Raw genomic sequence first — 8,758 nt, 5'->3', positions numbered from 1 at the left:
TAAAATAATGTCGTGAATCAATCACACACCGCGCTCCGTACCCTCCGACTGCACACGGATAATGTATCACCAGATTACTCTTCTCCCCAATTCGTTTAGATCTCCAAACCGGGGTCCTGGTTCTCGTGTAAACTCCCTCGGCGAGAGAGGATCTTCGCAGAAACCAGGTGTTTCGTATTGTATAAACAGTCATCCAGCTGCACGTGTCTGGCTCTCCTCCCTCTAGGCTTCAGATTCATTCCCTTGTTTGCACATAAAGTCTTCACAATCATCTAGTAAGACCACTCAGCGGGGCGGTTGGCGAACATCGAGCACGAGATTGCAGGTTGAAGTGAGCAATCTCTGCGCCAACGTGGGATCATCACCTTCAAGCTGGACCCATCAGATGGAAACTGGATCTCAGGATTTCATAGAAAAGTCATTTTGCAAACCGTCCACTCGTTTGGATGAGAGCCCATCGAAGGGTTGAGCTCATCCCAATGGAGATCATGATGGGCCACGTGCAAGTCAAGGGTCACATTGCCCTCAAAGACACTCTTATGGTGTAGATGTAGCTGTATGTCATGTGAGCGACATAGCTGTTAGTAACGTTGCCTCCAGCTTCCTCCCACCAATAAAAACACAAAATACAGGTGAATAGGTGACTCTAAATTGACCGTAGGCAGGAATACGCATTAGAATAGTTGTTGGTCTGTCAATGTGGCCATTTCTGGATCGACTCCAGCACCCCTGGCGAACCTACATACGACCAGTCAAAAGAAAATGAATGAATGTTTTTGGACAGGGGGAAGAAACCATGGTACCACTTTCAAACATTTCAAACATAGAATCTCATAAAGGTGTGCAGATTTCTCAGAGTGGAACAGTTCAGAACAAGATCCCAAAACCTGGAAGTCATCACTTCATAATTTTACTAGAAGGACGTTTCCTTTTGTGTCTGCCAGAGAGGTTTCTGCTTTCCATTTTCACTCGATTTCTGACATATGCTGCTATAAAAAAATAATAATAAAAAAAAACAGGAAATGCTTTTCTCCCCTTCTGAAAACCATCTCCTATGTGAAGTAAAACATACACCGACTACATGACCGGGCCTGTTTGACACGTCTATGTCACCGCTGCTTTCATCACCGCTAACTTTTCACGGAGGTCTCCATGTCCTGTTACATAACCAAAATTAGGATGGGGGTGACTAAGTTTACCCCCTTCCATTGTGATATGTATTATATAACTGTCACTGTCACCTGTATAGCTGCAAACCATAAAGTCTTCCGCTTCACTTCCAAGGAGAAAGTTCCCGAACTATTAGACGGTGATGTACGTTAGCTTTTGTCATTCGCCCCGCGAGGCTCGACGTGTCGCTACTCTCAGATCCACGTCGTTCGTCTATGGCTCATCTCCATGGTTACATCACCTGTCGCTCTGATTTATACGACTGGCTTATATAATATGAAACCAAACCCTTACAGACTTAACCTTTAAACACACATAATTGATTGACTGGACTTGACTTGATTGGCATTTTAACAGTTTACTTTTATGATGAAGGGGTTTATGGTCCGTTATGATTTCATTATTATCTGCTTGCTAGGTTGGTTTGTGGACAGCCTGAAGTAAAAACTACATTTCCATGAAAACTGGTGGGATTATGATCCACCAGAATATGCCTTGAGATTTTATTCAGACTAAGGAGGGGATCTATTCGAACTTCCCAAATTAATAACTGCTTGCTGGTTGATATTTGCAGGAATCTATTTCCAAAAATTGGTGGACAGAACACGTTAGATTCTACATGACACTTAGTCTGTACAAACTCTACCTTGCTTGAGGTATAACCCATGGAAAACCATTCTAATTAAGCATTACCAGCACTTTACAGTGATGACGGCGTTCCTCAGGGGAGTGTTCTTGGCCCTTTATTTTCCCGGGAAAATGATAGATCAAATAATGATTTGCCGCTGTTATGGGGACATATGAGGTCATTTAGGCTGATGAGACGATCTCAATGGTAATAACATATCGATGCGCAGTGCTATCCTTCCTATGCATCGGCATAGAAACACACTTGGATGCTGCTGACTTTACAAACTGTCGGCCCGATGCGAACGAACCTGATGCACTTTTATTCTGACATGATCATGTTAGGTACATTTCCACAGTAAAAACATATATTTTTGTAGTAATATCTGTCGGATTTATTTATCACCCGCTGACTTAATGTGTTGCTTATTCCAGTAAAGAGGAACAACGCTGGTTCTCCCTGATCATTATCACGTTGTTCTCTGAGGTACTGGGTCAAATCTATTTCCGTACTGTTCAGATATCTGTTGTAGTCGTTTTGAATGCTTTTGCAGGGATCGATTGACTCCAAATATACGGATCATTGAGTTTTATAAGACAAATTACACGTGGAGCAAAACGTGATGCTACTTTTTTGTCCTGCTTTTAACTTCATACCTGATTTAAAAGGCTTTTCCTCTCATTAAATCAAAATGACTTTTACAAAAAGAGGGAAGAAATAATATTTAAAGGCCATGTCCAATGCCTGCCAAATCGCTAATCTGCTTTGTAATTGGACAGTAGCTAATCAATACGAAGCGCTGCTTCTGCCACAGCTATAAATCAGACTCCAGAAGACGAAAAACCAGCTGGGAGGGGGGTATTCTTTACCTCATCGTGTTAAAATGGAGCGCTGCCTAATCAGCATGCTGTCAAATCAAGGGACTGATTTCCAGAGAGGAAGCAGCACCAAGTGTTTGTAACTTAACAAGAAAGGCTTTAAGGTGTGTGTGTGTGTGTGTGTGTGTGTGTGTGTGTGTGTGTGTGTGTGTGTGTGTGTGTGTGTGTGTGTGTGTGTGTGTGTGTGTGTGTGTGTGTGTGTGTGTGTGTGTGTGTGTGTGTGTAGGGGGGGGGGGCTGGCAGGAGAAAACACACTACATCCCGTCATTAATGAGGCCATTTCTCAAAACATCTGAAGTGCCTGAGGTAAAAGAAATGTGTGAATTTTTCCACTCATTTCATTTATTTTTCTCAACATTTTGAAAACAGACAACCTCCTCCTCCACCTCCACCTCCGTCTTCTTCTTCTTCTTTCCCTTCATGCATTTCCTGGAGCTCATTTGTCGGCTCAGATTACGAACAGCTTGTCATCATTCCAAAGGAATAATTCCCAGATAAACCCCAATTCAGAGGGAAAATGAGTAATATTCACAGGAATAAATGGAAGTGTGGAGGATTGCGGTTGTTGTTTAGCAGTTGATGGGTTTTCTAATCTTTCCACAGCCTCCACCTCTGAACGTCCAGCGTCGAGTCCTGTCACGTCTCGCTACCACTGGAAGTCATTTTTCACAGGAAACTGAAAATCCGCCCGTCTGCCATTGCAGGACCTTTATCTCAGGAGCACAGAAATCCATTAATGGTCTTCTCTCTTCCCTTTGGTGTTAATCAAAGGGGGGAGGAAATGTCTTTTATGTGCTGAAACTCCATCTCTCCTGGGGAAGGAAACAAGATGTTCTGCATCACAATCTGACATGTCATTGTCGGCGTTGCAAAATGGCGTGTTTTTCCCTTTCGTCCTTCCGTATTGGCGTCAATCGGTGATTAGTATTTCCGTCACAGGCGCTTTATGTGTTTTCTTGAAGTTGACAGCAGAAATCAAACCATTGAACTGTCAACGAGATGTCAGCCATCAAAAGGAGACGTGTGTCTTCTTGGGAAATGTCCCGTTTTTCCGTTTTTTCTTGGATTTACCCCCGAGGTTGGGTCGTGGTGGCGGCGGGATAGTCCATGTGTCCAGCTTCCCAGCAACGTCTTCCAGCTCATCTTGGAGGATCCCAGGTCGGATACTTAATCCTTCCTGGAAGTCCTGGTTCCAGCCTTGAGTTTCCTCCACCTTAACGCTAAGAATGACCTCAGCGACCTCTGAACCAACTCCTACCAATGATCCAACCATTGAATTAAGACACATTTATAGTCGTGATGCCCAAAACTGTCTCCATGACAACAAGAAACCCACATGAAGCAGCAGGAACATCTGGTGTCGAGAATATATTTGTCAAGCGACAAATTATTCTGTGTTCACAACCAGGCTGGCTCTTTGTCCTGTTACCTGTATTTATGCTAAACTAGCCTAGCCTACTTGAGGCTGTTTCATGCTTACTGGATGGATATGAGAAAGCAGATACGCGTTCATCCCAAAATGCGGATCTCTATCCCATCTACGTGATTACGGCTCAGCTTCACTGTTTTTACTGTCTGACTGCAAGCTCAGACAGTTGACTCATGTTGGCATGGCGACAGCATTTTGATGATGTCCAGATGCTGATACAACACCGACTCTCATTAACACTAGACGCCAGGATAAATAGAGAAACTCAAAATTGGGACGATATACACTCCAATAAATTGTTGGAATGGAGGCGTGAACGTCTCCTGTCCCTGATATCAGCGCAGGACGGTTTCCAAAGCTGCTCCCAAAATGCCAAAAAAAATTTTTTAAAACTTTCTCCGACACTTGGTTTTTGCTTTCTATTTTGTCTCTAAATTTCAATTTCTATTCAGTTCAGATCGTCTGGAATCCAGAAACCTTCTCGTTGCGACGCGACCGAGTTAACCACTGCGTCGCCATGGCAAACAAACTGCCAAACCATGTTTTCAAATAATTGTTTGGTGATAATGTCAACCTGTAATATAATACAGTCACCTAAAAACATGCATGCAGGCCATAAAACGCTCTCTTTAAAACTAAAATCAGGATGTTTTGGTGCGATGGAGATATTTTTACGCGGCGAGACAAAACCCAGCGAACGTTTGAGGCGCTCTCAGCGGGAAACAGGTTCGATGGGAGAAAATGGTGCAGTTTTCCATGGATTAGGAACACATCCACCCTATTCCTTCATGCTACACCTGACTCCACCGGGACACGCTGTAATCTGGCTGTAATCTGATTATCTCAACTGATGTAAAGAGAAAATGGCATCAAGTGACAGAGATGCTGGAGTGGCTCTCGTCTTATCTGATGGTCTGACATTTGTGGTGTTACATAACTGTGACCTCAGGCAGGCTCTGCCGCCTCCTAAGAACCCCCCCCCCCCTATCCCACCCCATCCTGCCCCCCATGCCCCCAACTCCCATCTCCCCTATAATCATTCTGCTCGCCTGGCTTCATGGCCAAACAGGCTGTCGACTCTTGCTGAGATGTTCCTCACGTGGGTTGATGCTGTCAGACGGAGCTCTGATGCTGGAGGATGCGGTCCAGTGGCCGCGTTACCGATTCCGTTTCCATCGATGTGCAGCAGCAGCAGCAGGTGGCCCAGAAGGATGGGAGGACCCCGGCCCCCCGATCCCATGAGGTCACCAGAAATCATCATACAATTCCACTCACTTGTGTTTCTACACAGGAAGACTGACGGCTTCAACAAGTCGAAAAATTTACCACTCAGATGGAATTTCAGAGGGAACCGGGTCTGGTGTGGATGGTCCAGTAAAGTCATGCATTCCCATTATAACGAAAGTTTTTATTCAGTAAATAATTTTTATTGACTATCATTGTAGAATGCAGAAATTTACAGTATTTCAGTGATTTATCGGGATTTATTACCATCTCCGATTGTAAGATTAGACTTTAGGCGTGTTGAGATCAATTTTATCAGATACCTGAATTTATTATGAATAATTTTTTAATGTAAAAAAAAATGAATTGAGGGAAGTTGTTAAAGAACATGGAAACTTTCCTCTAATACTGTAATCATTACTCATGGGATGTGAGTCATGGGATCCAGTCCCCCGACCCAGTATGTCCACCATCGCCCCTGGGCCCCGACACTGGGAGGAAGTGGGAGCTCCAGCTCACAGGAGGAGCTGGGACTGAACCAGGAAACTGTGACAAATCAATGACCCACGAAACTTCCTGAACTACAGCTGCTGCTAATTATTCCCAAATGTAACCCCCAAAAGGAGAGCGGGGCGTCAGCGTCAGGAGTGTTTCCTAACCTTAATTGGAAGTCACTCAAGATGACGCAGGAGAAATGTTGATGCTCAAATTTTCACAGCTTTGACCAATTTCTCCCTTCCATCTGATGGATTATTCAAACTTTATCTTTAATTAACTTAAACAAAGAATAAAAAAAACTATTCCTAACTCTCAGAAGGCTCTATATTATTCTTCTAATGATGCTTTCAACGCAAATTCAAACAAACAACAACAAACAACGATTAAATATCTAGTGATGTGAAAAAAATACGTGTATTATTGTTGCGGTTAAATCATGGAACCTGTTCCCGTATGAGACTGGATGTGCACTGGTTTTAAAAACGTGTTTGAACTAAGTTGAATTCTATTTAAATCGATATCTAAGCAGACATCCTCTATGCAGCAAAGCGACTGAGAAAACCACAAATCAATGCAACTACAAAAAGCTATGAATTTCTTAATAGACAAAAAACATGAACACAGCATGAACAAGAGCTTCAGTGTGTGTGTGTGTGTGTGTGTGTGTGTGTGTGTGTGTGTGTGTGTGTGTGTGTGTGTGTGTGTGTGTGTGTGTGAGGCGCTCTCTCCCTGCTGAGGTCCAATCATCTTTTATTTATACCAAAAGTGGGTTTTTCTGTCTGTGAATGTGCTCAGCAGAGTGAGACATCCCTCGTCTCAACACTCCAAACTTAATAACCAGCAGCTGATAAAATAGTGATCGCGGCGTCTGGTGTTGGATCACCGGCGGGCCTGGGCGGGGTCCGAACCCGTATGTGACTAAAGAGGGAATCTGTGGGGTTGTTATGATAGAACAGGAGCGCAGAATCAGCTCCAGAGAGCAGAAAGCTGTTGAATTCAACCAATCAGCTACATCTACTTTACATGTATATAGAGCACAAATACAGTATATTAACAACATTTATATCCTGCATATAGCATATCATCCATCATCAAGCTAAAATTAAAGTAATGAATTTGAAATGATTCTTCCCCTCTGTAATGTACTCAACTTATAATGTATTTATAATTAATTTTCAGTGACTCAGCTTAGCTGTGACTTTAACTGGACCCATTATGATCGATTTATGTCATAAAATTTAATATATTGGATGGAATTTTCATCTGTAAATTCAATATATGAGCATAGCTATTATTTATTCATATGCAGCTTTAATATATTTCACCTTTTGCCGCACCGTCTCCATCGCAAAACCCTTTTTCTTTCTCCATGTCAGAGCGTTTTTATAAGTAACACCTACATCAGAAAGATATTAACCTTGCAGCTTCTAATCTGTTTTGACAGCCCCCCCCAAAAAAAAATTAGTGTTTTTGTTTCATCTATTTATTTTTTTAACATTCTCAACCTCCCATGTCTCGCTGTTACAGACATACAAATGTTAGATCCTGCAGTAGATCTGGAATGCATTTAAACAAGAAGACCCGATTAAAGAAAAAAAACAGCTCATCTCAAATCAGCTCCTGGACGCAAACTGTGTGGCTGCAGACTTTAAAGCTTGGCAGGACATTTATTGGATGTGTACAGTCCAGTTTAGTCCTTAGGTGTGTGTAAATGATGGGAATAGGTGTCACATCACAGCCAAAACGGCACAGTTTCAAACCCCGGCCTGTTATCTAGGAAGAACCGCTGAGAGCTTCAGAAATATTTCTGACTTCAGTGTGGATTAACATCAAATCTGCAGCGCTGCCCCCCGTGTCACTTATGATTAGATGTCCTCCAAGAAGATCTGCTGGAAAATTTGCCAGCGCCTCTGTACCCTCTGTATAGTCGCCCGTGCTCCTCGAAGGTTAGATAATCATCACAGACGTGAGGCGAAGCGATTGTGGTGAAATCCATACACAAAAGCTCGTGGAGGAGACCGCCATGATGTGTTCATGCCGCCTAGGCGGATGAAAAAATAAATTATTCCTCAAAGAACAGAACAAAAGCACTCTAAAGATTCCACATGTAACACTCTTTGTTCACACAACCTGGAAAAATTGATTTATGTCTTAAGTATAAAATCCTCCCAAAGTCGTAACTCGCCTTAGTAAATGTTATATCACTCAGTTGCCGAGGGCAAAACCGCAAATGGCAATAAATAAATAAAAATAAACAGTCTCAGCGGAGTTATCAGCCACCACCGCCACCACCAATAAGACGTTTGATTGTTTTTCCTGATTTAAATGACTTTTTAACTACGAATACCCTCCCCCAGGCTTTGGAACCACATTGGTTTGATTATTAGTTTAAAGCTCTTTTTTTTTTTCATTACTAACTACCAAATTTAATCAAAATCCATCAGTAGTTTCTGTATAATACACAGAAATGTAAAAAAAACCCTCCCTTCTTGTGTTAAAGAAAGAAGAAAGATCTGGTGTTCCTGGTAAAAGACGAACGCCAGTGAAATCCTTCCTCTTTTTGGAAACTTTTATTGTGTTCGCAAATTATTGCAGCCACTCTTAACGCTGAGAAGAAGACGACTCGACCCGAGTAGCTCTTAAGTTACGCTTCAGCGATTTTGATTTAATGTACGAGATGTAAACAGAACATTAAGTGTCTTGGCTGCTAGAATAAAAAAAAAAGAAGCATAAAGTGTTCAAATCATCCGAGGACTGAAAATGTGCAGAGATTCAAGCCCTGACCTTTTTATATCTGACTATTTGGATTATGTGTTCAGAGGGGTGTTAAATTATGAGTGCGGAGAAGTAAAAAAAAAAAAGAAAAAAAGAAATGTTCTTTTGCTAAACGACCTCATTATGTATCGCAGCATTTTGGTCCCAACAATCAAA

Source organism: Antennarius striatus, chromosome 19, assembly GCF_040054535.1.
Source record: "Antennarius striatus isolate MH-2024 chromosome 19, ASM4005453v1, whole genome shotgun sequence".
Classification (NCBI taxonomy): Eukaryota; Metazoa; Chordata; class Actinopteri; order Lophiiformes; family Antennariidae; genus Antennarius; species Antennarius striatus.
This window is presented reverse-complemented; position numbering follows the sequence as displayed.